Raw genomic sequence first — 12,635 nt, forward strand, 5'->3', positions numbered from 1 at the left:
GTCGCTCTTCCTTGCACTTTCAACCACCTTCTTTCCCATTGTTATAACCGAGTGGTTAAGGTCCAATAACTACGATACGTGAGACTTCAGGAACTCAAAACTTTACTTTTAATTTACACAGAATAAGGAGCGAACAGAGCTCTTACAAGCTACAGGCAGCACTCTGTATTTCTTACTGCACGAGCAAACCAAGATGGATGATCCTATGAGTCATTCCCACAATGCAACATTACCTTAAAACACTGGTAAATGAACCCTTAACATTTGTCTCCCTCTGGTGGATAACTTAAGCATTACATCCGAGATTACTATATCCCCCCCCTCTTAAGTTACAACAATTCTTAACAACATTCTTAAAAAGTCCATAAGGAAACTCCTTTAACGATAGTCCATCCTGAACAATCTAGCAGGTTGTGATCAATCGCTCTGGTGGCTTGTGAGACCTTGTTGAACGTCTTACAGTCAAGTCCCTGCTTGGTTGTGGTAGAGCCACCTGCTGCTGCTGAGCAGTACTCAGAGTACCTGACTCTGCTACGATGGTTTCCTCTTGATTAAGGGGTCCAGGTGTAACTGTCTCTGTTCGTGGTGGTGGGACCACCAGTGCATTTGGATAACTGGGGACCAACTTGTCCTCCAACCTTTCCTCTAGAACCTCCAGTTTGATCTCTCGTTGTCTGGTCAGCATCTGAACCACATGTCTGCGTACTACCTGACCAGTTCCCAACATCAAAACTCTGTCCTTTGGAGCTACACGGATAGGTGTACCTGATAGTGGAAGATGGCTCAAGGCATCTGTGTTCCCATGGTACTTGCCCGCTTTGTAAACTATGACATACTCATATGCCCTCAACGTCACTGCCCGTCTCTGGATTCGGGGTGACACCATCTGTGGTACTGCTTTCATCTCATTAAAAAGAGATAGAAGAGGTTTATGATCTGTGCATATGGTGAATTTCCTGCCATATATGTACTTATGAAACCTCTGTAACCCAAACATTACTGCTAATCCATCTTTATCCAACTGGGAATAGTTTTTTCCGCTGGGGTCAGAGTTCGAGACATAAACCCTATCGGTCTTTCAGTTCCATCTTCCATACAGTGTGAAAGAACTGCCCCCGCCCTGTAAGGTGAAGCGTCACAAGAGAGAATGATGTCTTTCTCTGCATTGTAGTGAACCAGCACATCCGAGGACAGCATCAGTTTCTTGGATTGTTCGAATGAAACCCTCTGTTCCTCCTCCCACTGCCACTGTGTCTCCTTGCACAGTAGTTTGTGAAGAGGTGACAAGTTTGGCAAAAACCTGTTATAATAGTTTAGCAGTCCCAGGTAAGCTTTTAACTCAGTCACATTTGTAGGATCTGGGGCCTCCTGCAGTGCTTTTACCTTCTCCTTGATTGGATGAAGCCCTGTGGCGTCCACTCTGTGTCCCAGGAACACGGCCTCATTCCCCATGAAAGTACACTTACTTCTCTTGAGCCGTAACTGAGCCTTATCCAATCTTTGCAGTACCTCTCTCAGAGTGCTCAGATGCTCCTGGTCGGTTCTTCCCATCACCAGAATATCATCCAGATAGATGGAAACATGTGGAATCACTTGCAGTACACCCTCGATAGTCCTCTGGAAGATAGCTGGACTAGATGAGACACCAAATGGCAAGCGGTTATAGGTAAACAAACCCTTGTGTGTGTTTATGGTTACATACTTCTTGGATTCCTCATCTAGCGTAATCTGCAAGTATGCATGACTCATATCCAGCTTCGTGAATTTCTTCCCTCCAGTCAGGTTTGCAAAGAGATCCTCAGTTTTAGGAATAGGATACTGTTCAAGTTTAGACACCCTATTTACAGTCAATTTATAATCACCACAGATTCTTACCGAATTGTCCGGTTTTAAAACAGGTACAATTGGAGCTGCCCATTCTGAACATTTCACGGGTTCCAGAATGTTCTCCCGCAAAAGACGATCAAGCTCAGCCTCTACCTTCGGTTTCATGGCATAAGGCACAGGTCATTGTTTAAAAAATCTTGGCAGTGCCTCCTTGTCTACATAAATCTTAGCTGGGGGGCCATTAAATGTTCCAAGTTCTTCCTTGAACACGTTCTCATGTTCAATCAACACGTCTTGCAAAGACAACTGTTTGCCTCTCTCCATTTGATTTATTGCTCCCCAATCTAATTTAAGTTCTTTTATCCAGCCCCGACCTAACAAATTTGGTCCAGAACCCGATACTACAACTACAGGTAGCTGTTCCATGGTGTCCCTGTGTTTCACAGTTACAGTAGCTGTACCCAAGGTTGTCACTCGTTCACTGGTATAGGTTTTAAGCTTCATAGAGCAAGACTTTAACTCTAGAACTTTTGCACGGTTCCACAATTTTGAATACTCTTCCCTGTTCATTATGGTAATGCCACATCCAGTATCCACCTCAAAGTTGACCTTAGTGTCACTTACTATCAGTTGCAAAGTGATAGGATCCACTTTTGGAATGTCCTCTACCATACTATGCATTATGAACACGTCGTCTTCTTTCTCAGCTTTTCCACTGATGTGATGTGCTCCCTGTTTTTTCACTTCTCTTACCAGGTTTTGCTTCTCTCCCCCTTCAGGTTTGTATACCTCCAGGGTAGCTTTAGCTCTGCATGCACATTTTATATGCCCTTTTTTCCCACACTTGTGGCACTTTTCCTCCAGAAACCTGCATTCCCTTGCCAGGTGATCTCCATTGCATCTATAACATGCTTTTACGTGCTCACATTGTGATTTCGGACCCATATTTAACTTGTGCACCCTAAACTGATTTCCAACTTGCTTTGTAGTAGACCAGTCGCAACCTTGGATTTCTTTTACATCTCGGTTCGCTGTCTCTATTAATTGAGCAAGTTCCAACGCTTTTTCATACGTAAGCCCAGTCTCGGACAATAATCTCCTCTGCATTCGAGCATCCATTATCCTGCAAACCAGCCTATCTCGCAGCATGTCTTTCAAGCTGTTCCTGTAATTGCAATCACGTGCCAGTTTTCTCAACACTGCTACATAATCCAATACAGATTCCCCCGGTATCCTGTTCCGTGAATTAAATTTGAAACACTGTACAATCTCACTCGGTCTGGGATTGAAATGTTCCTTTAGCAAGTCCACTAATTCAGTAAATGATTTATCTCCAGGCTTTACAGGACTGCATAAGTTTCTCAATAAACTATATGTCAGACTTCCCACCGAAGTTAGCAAAATAGCTCTCCTTTTTCCAACATTGACAATATCATTTGCTACAAAGAAATGCTCCAATAACTCACAGTACTCTATCCATGTTTGATTTTGAACATCAAAAGCAGAAATCTCTCCTACTTGAGTAGCCATGATTCAGATGCAGTGATCTTGTATTTTCCCTTCTTCAAGTTGATATCTGTTAATTCTCGTCGCCAAATGTTATAACCGAGTGGTTAAGGTCCAATAACTACGATACGTGAGACTTCAGGAACTCAAAACTTTACTTTTAATTTACACAGAATAAGGAGCGAACAGAGCTCTTACAAGCTACAGGCAGCACTCTGTATTTCTTACTGCACGAGCAAACCAAGATGGATGATCCTATGAGTCATTCCCACAATGCAACATTACCTTAAAACACTGGTAAATGAACCCTTAACATTTGTCTCCCTCTGGTGGATAACTTAAGCATTACATCTGAGATTACTATACCCATCTTCCCAAAATCTTTTTAATTTTCATAACCTTCGGTTCCCAATTTAATCAATCCACTTCATCCCTGTCTTTGTACCCCATATGCACCCCCAGAACTTCCAAAACCTCCACCACCTTAAAGGGACTTTCCCCCAACCATTCCCCCCTACCCCTATATGCAACCAGGCATTGGGACTTACTACAATTCACTCTGGCTCCTGAAGCTCTACAATACTCCTCCACTACATCCATAGCTTTCCTCACTGAATCCCCAATTCTCAATGTTAAGGTTGTGTCATCTGCATATTGTTGTATCACCGACACCAGCCCAGAACTGGGAACCATAATCCCAACTACACCTTGTTTCTTTCGCATCATGTAACCTAATGGTTCTGTTACCAATGTGTACAGCAATGGGGACAGGGGACAACCCTGTCTCACTGATCTCTGTATCGGAAAATACTTAGATAAAAAACCATTACATTTAACACAGCTAAATATGTTTGAATAAAAAGTCCTTATCCACTCAATGAAATTTTCCCCGAAACCAAATGCTTCCAAAACCTTCAATATAAACTCATGAGAGACCCTATCAAAGGCTTTCTCTTGATCTATCTTTAATACATAAGCCTCCCTCCCACTCTCTCCCATGAGCTCTATCGCATCTCGGATTGAGACCACAGAGTCTGCGATGCCCCGGCCTATGACTCCATAGGATTGAGAGGGCAAAACTATTTGCGGCAACACCTCCTTCATACGATTCGCCATAACCCTCGCCAAGATCTTATAATCCACATTTAATAATGTGATGGGCCTCCAATTCTTCAGATCCCTTTTATCCCCTTTATTTTTATAAGCTAAGCTTATGACACCTCTCCTCATAGATGGGGCCAGGCTTCCCTCAATTTTAATTTCCTTAAAAACTTCTAAGAGCAATGGACTTAAAATCTCGAAAAATTCTTTATAAAATTCTGCACTTAGTCCATCGGACCCTGGGCATTTCCTCCCCTTCATTCCACTTATTGCTACTTTTATTTCTGCTAATCCTACTTCTTTGTCACACATGCTTCTCTCATCCTCCTTTAAACCCTCTTCAATAAAAGCACTAACCTTCTCCATCGCCAAATTGGAAATGTCTTCTTTTGTATATAACTCTTGATAAAAGCTGCTAGCCGCCTCTAAAATCTCCCCACTTTCATGAATGATCTTTTCCTCAACCTTCAACTCTCCAATTAATGATAATCTCTGTCACAGCTTCTCTTGCTCTAGAAAATATCTAGTGCAACTTTCGCCCTCCAATGCATCTCTAGCCTTTACACGGAGAATGGCCCCCTTGCATTTTTCAGCTTGCAATAATTCCCAATCTTCCTTTAGCACCCGGAACTTAGTCTCAGCTCCCTTATCCCCTCCATCAACTGCTTTACAGACATCTGTAAACCTTTTGTTTATATTCTCTTCTCGACGCCAGTTACCTGCTGCTCTCTTTTTCCGAGTGGCAGGCAGTGACTAGTGGGGTACCGCAGGGATTGGTCCTTGGACCCCAGCTATTCACAATATATATTAATGATCTAGACAAGGGAACTAGATGTAATATCTCCAAATTTGCAGATGACACAAAGCTGGGTGGGCGTGTGTGCTGTGAGGAGGTTGCCGAGAAACTCCAGGATGATTTGGACAGGTTGGGTGATTGGGCAGAGGCATGGCAGATGCATTATAACGTGGATAAATGTGAGGTTATCCACTTTGGTGGCAAAAACAGGAAGGCAGATTATTATCTGAATGGCAATAGATTGGGAGAAGGGGAAGTGCAACGAGACCTGGGTGTCCTTGTGCACCAGTCGCTGAAGGTAAGCATGCAGGTGCAGCAGGCGGTTAAGAAGGCAAATGGTATGTTGGCCTTCGTAGTGAGAGGGTTTGAATACAGGAACAAGGATGTCTTGCTGCAGTTGTACAGGGCCTTGGTGAGACCACATCTTGAGTATTGTGTGCAGTTTTGGTCGCCTTATCTGAGGAAGGATGTTCTTGCCATGAAGGGAGTTCAGCGAAGATTCACCAGACTGATACCTGGGATGGCAGGAATGACGTATGAGGAGAGATTGGGCTTATACTCGCTGGAGTTTAGAAGAATGAGAGGGGATCTCATTGAAACTTATAAAATTCTGACAGGACTGGACAGACTAGATGCAGGAAGGATGTTCCCGATGGTCGGGGAGTCCAGAACCAGGGGTCACAGTCTAAGGATAAGGGGTAGGCCATTTAGGACAGAAATGAGGAGGAATTTCTTCACCCAGAGAGTGCTGAACCTGTGGAATTCTCTACCACAGAAGGCAGTAGAAGCCAATTCATTAATTATATTCAAGAAGGAGTTGGATATATTTCTTAAGGCTAAAGGGATCCAGGGGTATGGGGAGAAAGCAGGGACCAGGTACTGAAATTAGATGATCAGCCATGATCGCATTGAATGGCAGAGCAGGCTTGAGGGGCCGAATGGCCTACTCCTGTTCCTATCTTCTATGTTTCTATGTTGCCTTGCGCGCCGGCCGTTGAGCTGTGGGCCCCCGTGGAATTCCGATCCGGGGCCTGGTCCAGCTGCCGGCACACAGTGCTTGCATATCCCAGGGGCGCAGTTAGTTTGATGCGTTCCCCGGGATCACGTGGGCCATGGGGAGCCAATCGTAGCAGGGAATGCTCCATTCATAAGTTTGACAAGAAGACCTTTCAAAACTTATAAATACTACGGCCCCAAAACAGCACTAAATCTTCAAATAATTTTTTTTAAATCACATTTATTAAATAAACTATAAATTACATGAAATAACTATTTTAAACAATAATTTAAATTTTTGAAAAGAATAATTTTATTTTCTAACGGGGCTAAAAATAAACTTACCTTGCTTTAAAATTTTAAAAAATAAACCTGTGGAAAAAAGTTTTGATTTTAATTAATTCACCACTTACCTTGTTAAAAGCAGGCCTTACGCCTGCTTTTTAAATGTGTAACTTCTGCAGACTTACCCTCCCAGGAAAACCTGGAAAAAAAAACAAAGTTCGATGCGCACGCGCTGCCTCTCCTACGCATGCGTTTGAACTCTGAACCCCTTCTTTCAGGGGAATGGAAGTGCCAGTTTCCCGCGCATGCACAGTGCATGCAGGAAACCGGCACTTCCATTGGGCCTACGGGTGAGTACCCCGTGCGTACTCACCCGTGGAGATCTGAATTTCTGGGCCATTAAAATCCCCCACTATACAAGGATTTTCCACCTCTGCCACTTCAGTGAATAATCCCCAAAAAAACTCGCGACGCTTGCAATGGTCATTCGGTGCATTGATATTAAAGAGATTGCAATTAAATTCCTCCATTTTTACCCTTAGCCGTAAAAATCTCCCCTCAGTGTCCTTGTCCACCAAGGCAACGTTCTCTTTTATGGACGGACTCACCAAAACAGCCACCCATCTATGGTTATTGTTTGCACAACTTGCAAACACCTCTCCCTTCCAAACCTTCGGAACTCTTTCTAGGATATCCTCACCCCAAAAGGTTTCTTGCAGATACAACAAGTCCGTGCCTTTAAAACCCTGCAACAACTGCTGCAATTTCTTCTCACCCCTCAGTCCGTTCACATTAATCAAGACCAATGTAATCATGGCTCCGAAGAAGGGAAGTATGCCTGATAATCTCCCCATCATTTAACCTCTGGCCCTTCCCTCCTTTCATGCTCCTTCCCAACTTTTCGGCCAGCTGTTGCTTTTTCCTGCAGCCTCTGACTCTTTTTCACCTCCTGTTTGAACTTTCCTTGCTGTTTCAGCCTCTTCCTTGCATTAAGTTTGGGCCAAGGAGCTGCCCTTTCTCCCTCCTTCTGCCCCTCACTAACCTTTCCCTTTCCACATGATGCCACCCCATCCCCCACTTCCATGTCGCTGTCCCCCTCTAATTTCTCACTCTCAAGCTCTTCTTTAACTCTTTGTGCCTGCTCCCCGTCAGATACATAATCCTGCTCCCCGTCAGATACATCATCTCCCATAGAGAGTCTTCCTGCTATCGCGGTTTCTCCAACAGTGCCGCTCCCTTCGACCTCATCTCCACCTCTGACCCTTGCTCCCTGATCCTTCTCTCTCTGGGACAATGGCGCACCTATATTGCTCCCTTCTGGCGTCTTTGTCTCGCCGCTCCCGTCCTGCTGCCCCTTTAAGGCTCCTGCCTCTTGCACCCTCTCCTTGTCTTGCCCCCTCCTGCTCACCGAGATGTCCGACTTCCAGTCTTTCTTTGGAGTACTTACATTGACCACACACCCCGCTCCCGCCTCCTCTCCCCCCGCAGACACCAGATTCTTTAGGGAGAGCTGAACCGTATTAAGGCTTGAGTCTGCACTCAACCCTTGCTGCCCTCTGCTGTCTTTGTTCTTTTCCACTGTACTTGGTGTGTTTTCCACCATCTCCATCCTGTTCTCTGCTCCACAATTTTCTGCCTCTTCCTGTGCTCTTTTCTCCTTCAATTTACCAGCTGTGTCCTTCGACTGTTCCACTCCTCCAGCCATTCCACTCACACCTCCTGCTCCTTCTCCCATCTCCTCATCACTCCTCCTTCTGCCTCACACTTACAGCGGGTGGGGCCTTTGTGACACACCCCACAGCTCACCGCCTTGCAGCTCTGAGCGAAGTGCCCAGACTCGTCGCAATTATAACAGTACAAGTCTGGACAGTTTTTTACAAGATGGTCGTGTCCAAGACAATAATAACAAACCTTCACTTGGTTATCATGCAGTACTCAGAAGTACTGCACTCCTTCAATTGTCTCGAATTTGATGCTGTACGGTAATGACCTCACCTCCTCTGGGAACTGCACCTTTACGTAACGGGTTCCATCTGCTACCCGTGTTCCTGGATAGTACCTCCTCTTTATTGCTGAGCAAATTTTAATGTCCCACGACTCCAACTTTTTGATTAGCACTTCGTCCTCAATAAAAACCGGCAAGTTTAAGAATGAGACCATCACCTCTTCCGAATATAGCAGAAATACCTCCAAGAACTTATCGCCAACTTTCAAACTGAGTAAAAGTCTTTCCACCTCCTCTCAGCCACTGACCGTCACCTCGAACTCAACATTCGGCTTTGGTCGGCAGGCAAAGCAGCTTCCCTCGCCACAGTCCTCATGTACCGCTTAGATAATATCCCAAGCTCGTATCTCCTTATCCTCGCACTGAACCACCACCATGTTTTCTTTTCCAAACCTCCTGGGGTCCCGGCCCAAATCTTTGGGCCTTTTTCTTTCCCTTCCAACTACAGTTTCTCCCTTAATTAAATTCATCTTGGGAACACTGTCCTCTGAGGGGCCCGGCACTCCGGACCCCTCAGCAGCCATCTGGCTGTTGTTTATGGGCCAAAAAGGACCTAAAACCAGAGAAAAAACCCACCACCAACTTTTTACAAACTCACTCCAACTCCCTGCAGCAACCAGTAACACCTGCTCACTCCTAGCCCCTCCCACCTAGAGAGTGCTACCCACTGAGCCACAGCTGACAGTCTGTTGGAGGACAGATTGCTGGACTGCTGTGACATCCAGCATGTCCCTTTTGACACTCGTAAACCCAGTGATGATGGCAGCATTCTAAGCTTGTGTGGCAGCAAGCTGAGACTGTATGAGAGCAGTAGGAGTTTGCGTGGCAGCAAGCTGAGCCTGCAGGAGAGCAGTCTCTGCTTCCAATGCAGCTCTGAGAGATTGGGTCGCTTCTGCCTGTGCTGCAATGGAAGCCACGACATCGCCCACCACACACAGCATCATGGCTGGGTCGACAAGGTCTCTCCTGGAGTTGTTCATCATTTCCATCCTGGAAATCATGAGCTCCATGCTCTGTGCAAAGCCCCATCCAATGTTGGAGCCAGACTGCTCCATGCTCCTTGACAGTGACAGGAGGCTCTCTGGCAGGCTTGCCATTGCACCTAGCATTTCCGTGTGCATGCCCATCACCCTTCTGAAGGCTGCCCCATCAATGTCATCATCTGAGTCCTGTGGAGCAGAACTCATGCGCGAACTCGCCCTCCGGGGAGCTGGCCCCCGAGCTACCCTTTCCCCCTGGCCTGGCAGCAACCCATTCGTGCCCAGTGACTCACCACGTGCAGATCCTGCCTCTATACTCTGCTCTAAAGTTCGCGCAGTGTCATTTTCTGAGCTGGTGTCTGTGAGTGTCAAATGCAGTGCCAGTGTCTCTTCTTCTTCTTCTTCTTCATCTCCTCCATCAGTTTGCTGATGATGAGGGATAGGCTGGGCTGGTGGTATTTCTTGATTATCTGAAAGTAGAAAGGCACAAGGGTTGGGTTGTGGTGAGGGGAGGGGGAAATGCAGGATATCCATGCATACACAATCAGCAGCTTGTGAGTGAGAAGAGATTGTGGGATGAGTGTGAAGTGAGGTGTGAGAAGAGGGATTAGGTATGAACATACTGTCATCATCAGCAATGGTTTTAATTTCCCCGCTGGCCACGAACTCTGTCACAGCCCCACCAATGATTTCAAAGATGGATTCCTCGAGGTCCCTCAGGTTCTGAATGTGGCTTGGCCGCCTCCCGTCTGTTGCTGTTCTCTCCTGTTATGTGCCACCTTTGCCTGCAAGAGAAAAGGCAGAGTGTCAGTGATTTTGGTGCAATGTGTTTGGGTGATGTGCCTGACATGGTTGAATAGTGTGTTGTAGGGGGTGGCATGCGTGTAGTCAGCTTGCCTCTGACTGCTCTGAGCGGTTCGAATCGCTCCCACACCCCTGGGTTCTAGACACCGGACTTAGGTACAGGCAGCGATACAGAATTGGAGTAGACATCTGGTTTGGTGCAAGAAAACTGTATTTCATTAAAGGCACAATAAAATTACAACACTGAAAATTACTGGAATAGCTACAGGCATACAAGAGTACACTTAATTAGGAATGGGAAGCACACGGCACATCGAGGGAAAAATCACATAAATAATCCCCCTACCCTTGTCCCACCCCCAATATCTAACTAGATTGCGCTATAAGGGGCCAGGGATTTGTTAGATCCGTGTATTTTTGATGTTGTGTGTCCTTCAATAACTAGACACGAGACTGCAGGAACAATCAACAGGTATTTACTGGATGAGGGTTACTCTAAAACTAAACGTACAGATCCCTACTCAGGGTTTATATACAGGTGTGGTCACTGCCGGTACTACAGTATACAGGAGCTGTAAAAAGTAGTTCTCCCCTTAAAGGTACATACACTACAGGATTATGCTCACCAATAAGGGTTTCTGGACAGGTCGAATCCGGTCGACTAAGCCGGTTGCAGTTTTGGGGTTCACTCTTTGTGTCCTTTGGGGCCTGCCATCGTCACATGGTCCCAGGGCACGGTGGTGGAGTCGTCTGAGTAAAGTACCCTCTTTTCTCCGTTAGAGATAGGGAGTAAAGTCTATGTAGGGTACTTTACCTTGTAGAGTGGAAAACTTCGGGTTTTGTTCTTCTGGTGGTGGTCTGGTCATCGAAGTTTTGTTGCGGTTGGGGTTCGGTTGGCGGTCTTCGGTGTTAGCTCGGTCGTGGTGGCCTAGATCACTACCTGTGCAGTGGTAATGATCTGAAGGTATGGTTTACCCGGCCCTTTGTTACCACGGTGCTCGTGATCGTTCCTCGTGTGAGGCTGCGGTTGCGGCCTAGTCGTCTTCGGTTGAGCCTGCCCCACCATGCCGGTCTGCTTCTTTGAGTTTCGAGTACCACTGGACCTGAGCGTGTGCCTGCTCGTCCCCCAACGCTTCTCCACACTGCCCTTCTCTGCTTGCTCGTCACCTTGCCGTTCGTCTCGCCTCGCTTGCCTGTTTGCTGCACACTTTTGGTTACCAGTGGGCCTACAATTATACTATTTTGGAGGTTGTTATCTGCGCGCCAAATCAGGGTTAGTTCTTTGTCTAATTTTTGGTGGGCTCGTTAAAGTGATTATACTCATTCAGCTTAACTGCTTTTTGGATGGTTGCCCCATTGCTAAATGGTCTTTAATGTCTCGGTGTTTGTTATGCATAATGTGAATCGGTATCTTCCTGGCTCGGTAGCCAGTTTAAACTGTAAGCGATTATTTATGCAAAGGTTTGATGGGTTCAAGATTAAGTCTTTCCTGAGTTGATTTGTTTCAAAAATGAAGAATGTGTATTCTGCATCATCTAGTTGTCTGGCTTCAAAATAACAAGTCTCTCACAGGCCCAGGCATGTCAGGTTGTTCAAAGCCCTTTTGAATTTGGCCTGCCGTTTTTGCAGGGTCCTGCTTTCCAATCTTGCAGGCTTCTGTCACGAGGTCCAGAAGCCATTTTCTTTAGGGTACCCTTATTAATAACTTTGTCCTTCAGGGTCCCTTTATTACTAATTTTGGGGAATGTGGGAATTTTGAGAACCCTACAGTGTGCAAGGTGTGAGATGTGGGTGTGAGTGTTGCAGCAGTGGTAAATGTGCGAGGGTGAAGTGAAGCTATGATTGTGAGGTATGAGTGGTGATAACTAGAGATTGTTGGTAGGTGAGTGATGGGGTTATGGTGCATTGAGCAGTATGTGAGGCTTGTGGTGCAGTAGCATTCGTAACAAAATGAATGAGTTAACGGCACAAATAACATCATATGGGTATGATCTTGTGGCCATTACAGAAACATGGCTGCAGGGTGACCACGACTGGGAATTAAACATACCAGGTTATTTAACAATCAGGAAGGACAGGCAGGAAGGGAGAGGAGGTGGGGTGGCTATGTTAATAAAGGAAGGAATCACTATAATACAGAGAAATGATATTGGGTCAAAGGAGCAGGATAGTGAAAAAGTTTGGGTGGAGATAAGGAATAATAAGGGAAAAAAAACACTAGTGGGTGTAGTCTATAGGCCTCCGAACAGTTGCAACTCTGTTGGACGGAGTATTAATCAGGAAATAGTTGAGGCGTGTAATAAGGGAACAGCTATAATTATGGGGGATTTTAATT

General features: G+C 45.7%; 1 pseudogene; it reads right to left on the bottom strand.

Annotated features, from left to right (window-relative positions):
• Positions 1-9,051: 9,051 nt before the first annotated feature.
• Positions 9,052-12,635, bottom strand: part of LOC147114913 (uncharacterized) — a 94,726-nt pseudogene continuing 91,142 nt past the window's right edge.

The sequence above is a fragment of the Somniosus microcephalus genome, chromosome 7 (assembly GCF_052327205.1).
Source record: "Somniosus microcephalus isolate GS21.2 chromosome 7, FLI_Smic_1.0, whole genome shotgun sequence".
NCBI lineage: Eukaryota > Metazoa > Chordata > Chondrichthyes > Squaliformes > Somniosidae > Somniosus > Somniosus microcephalus.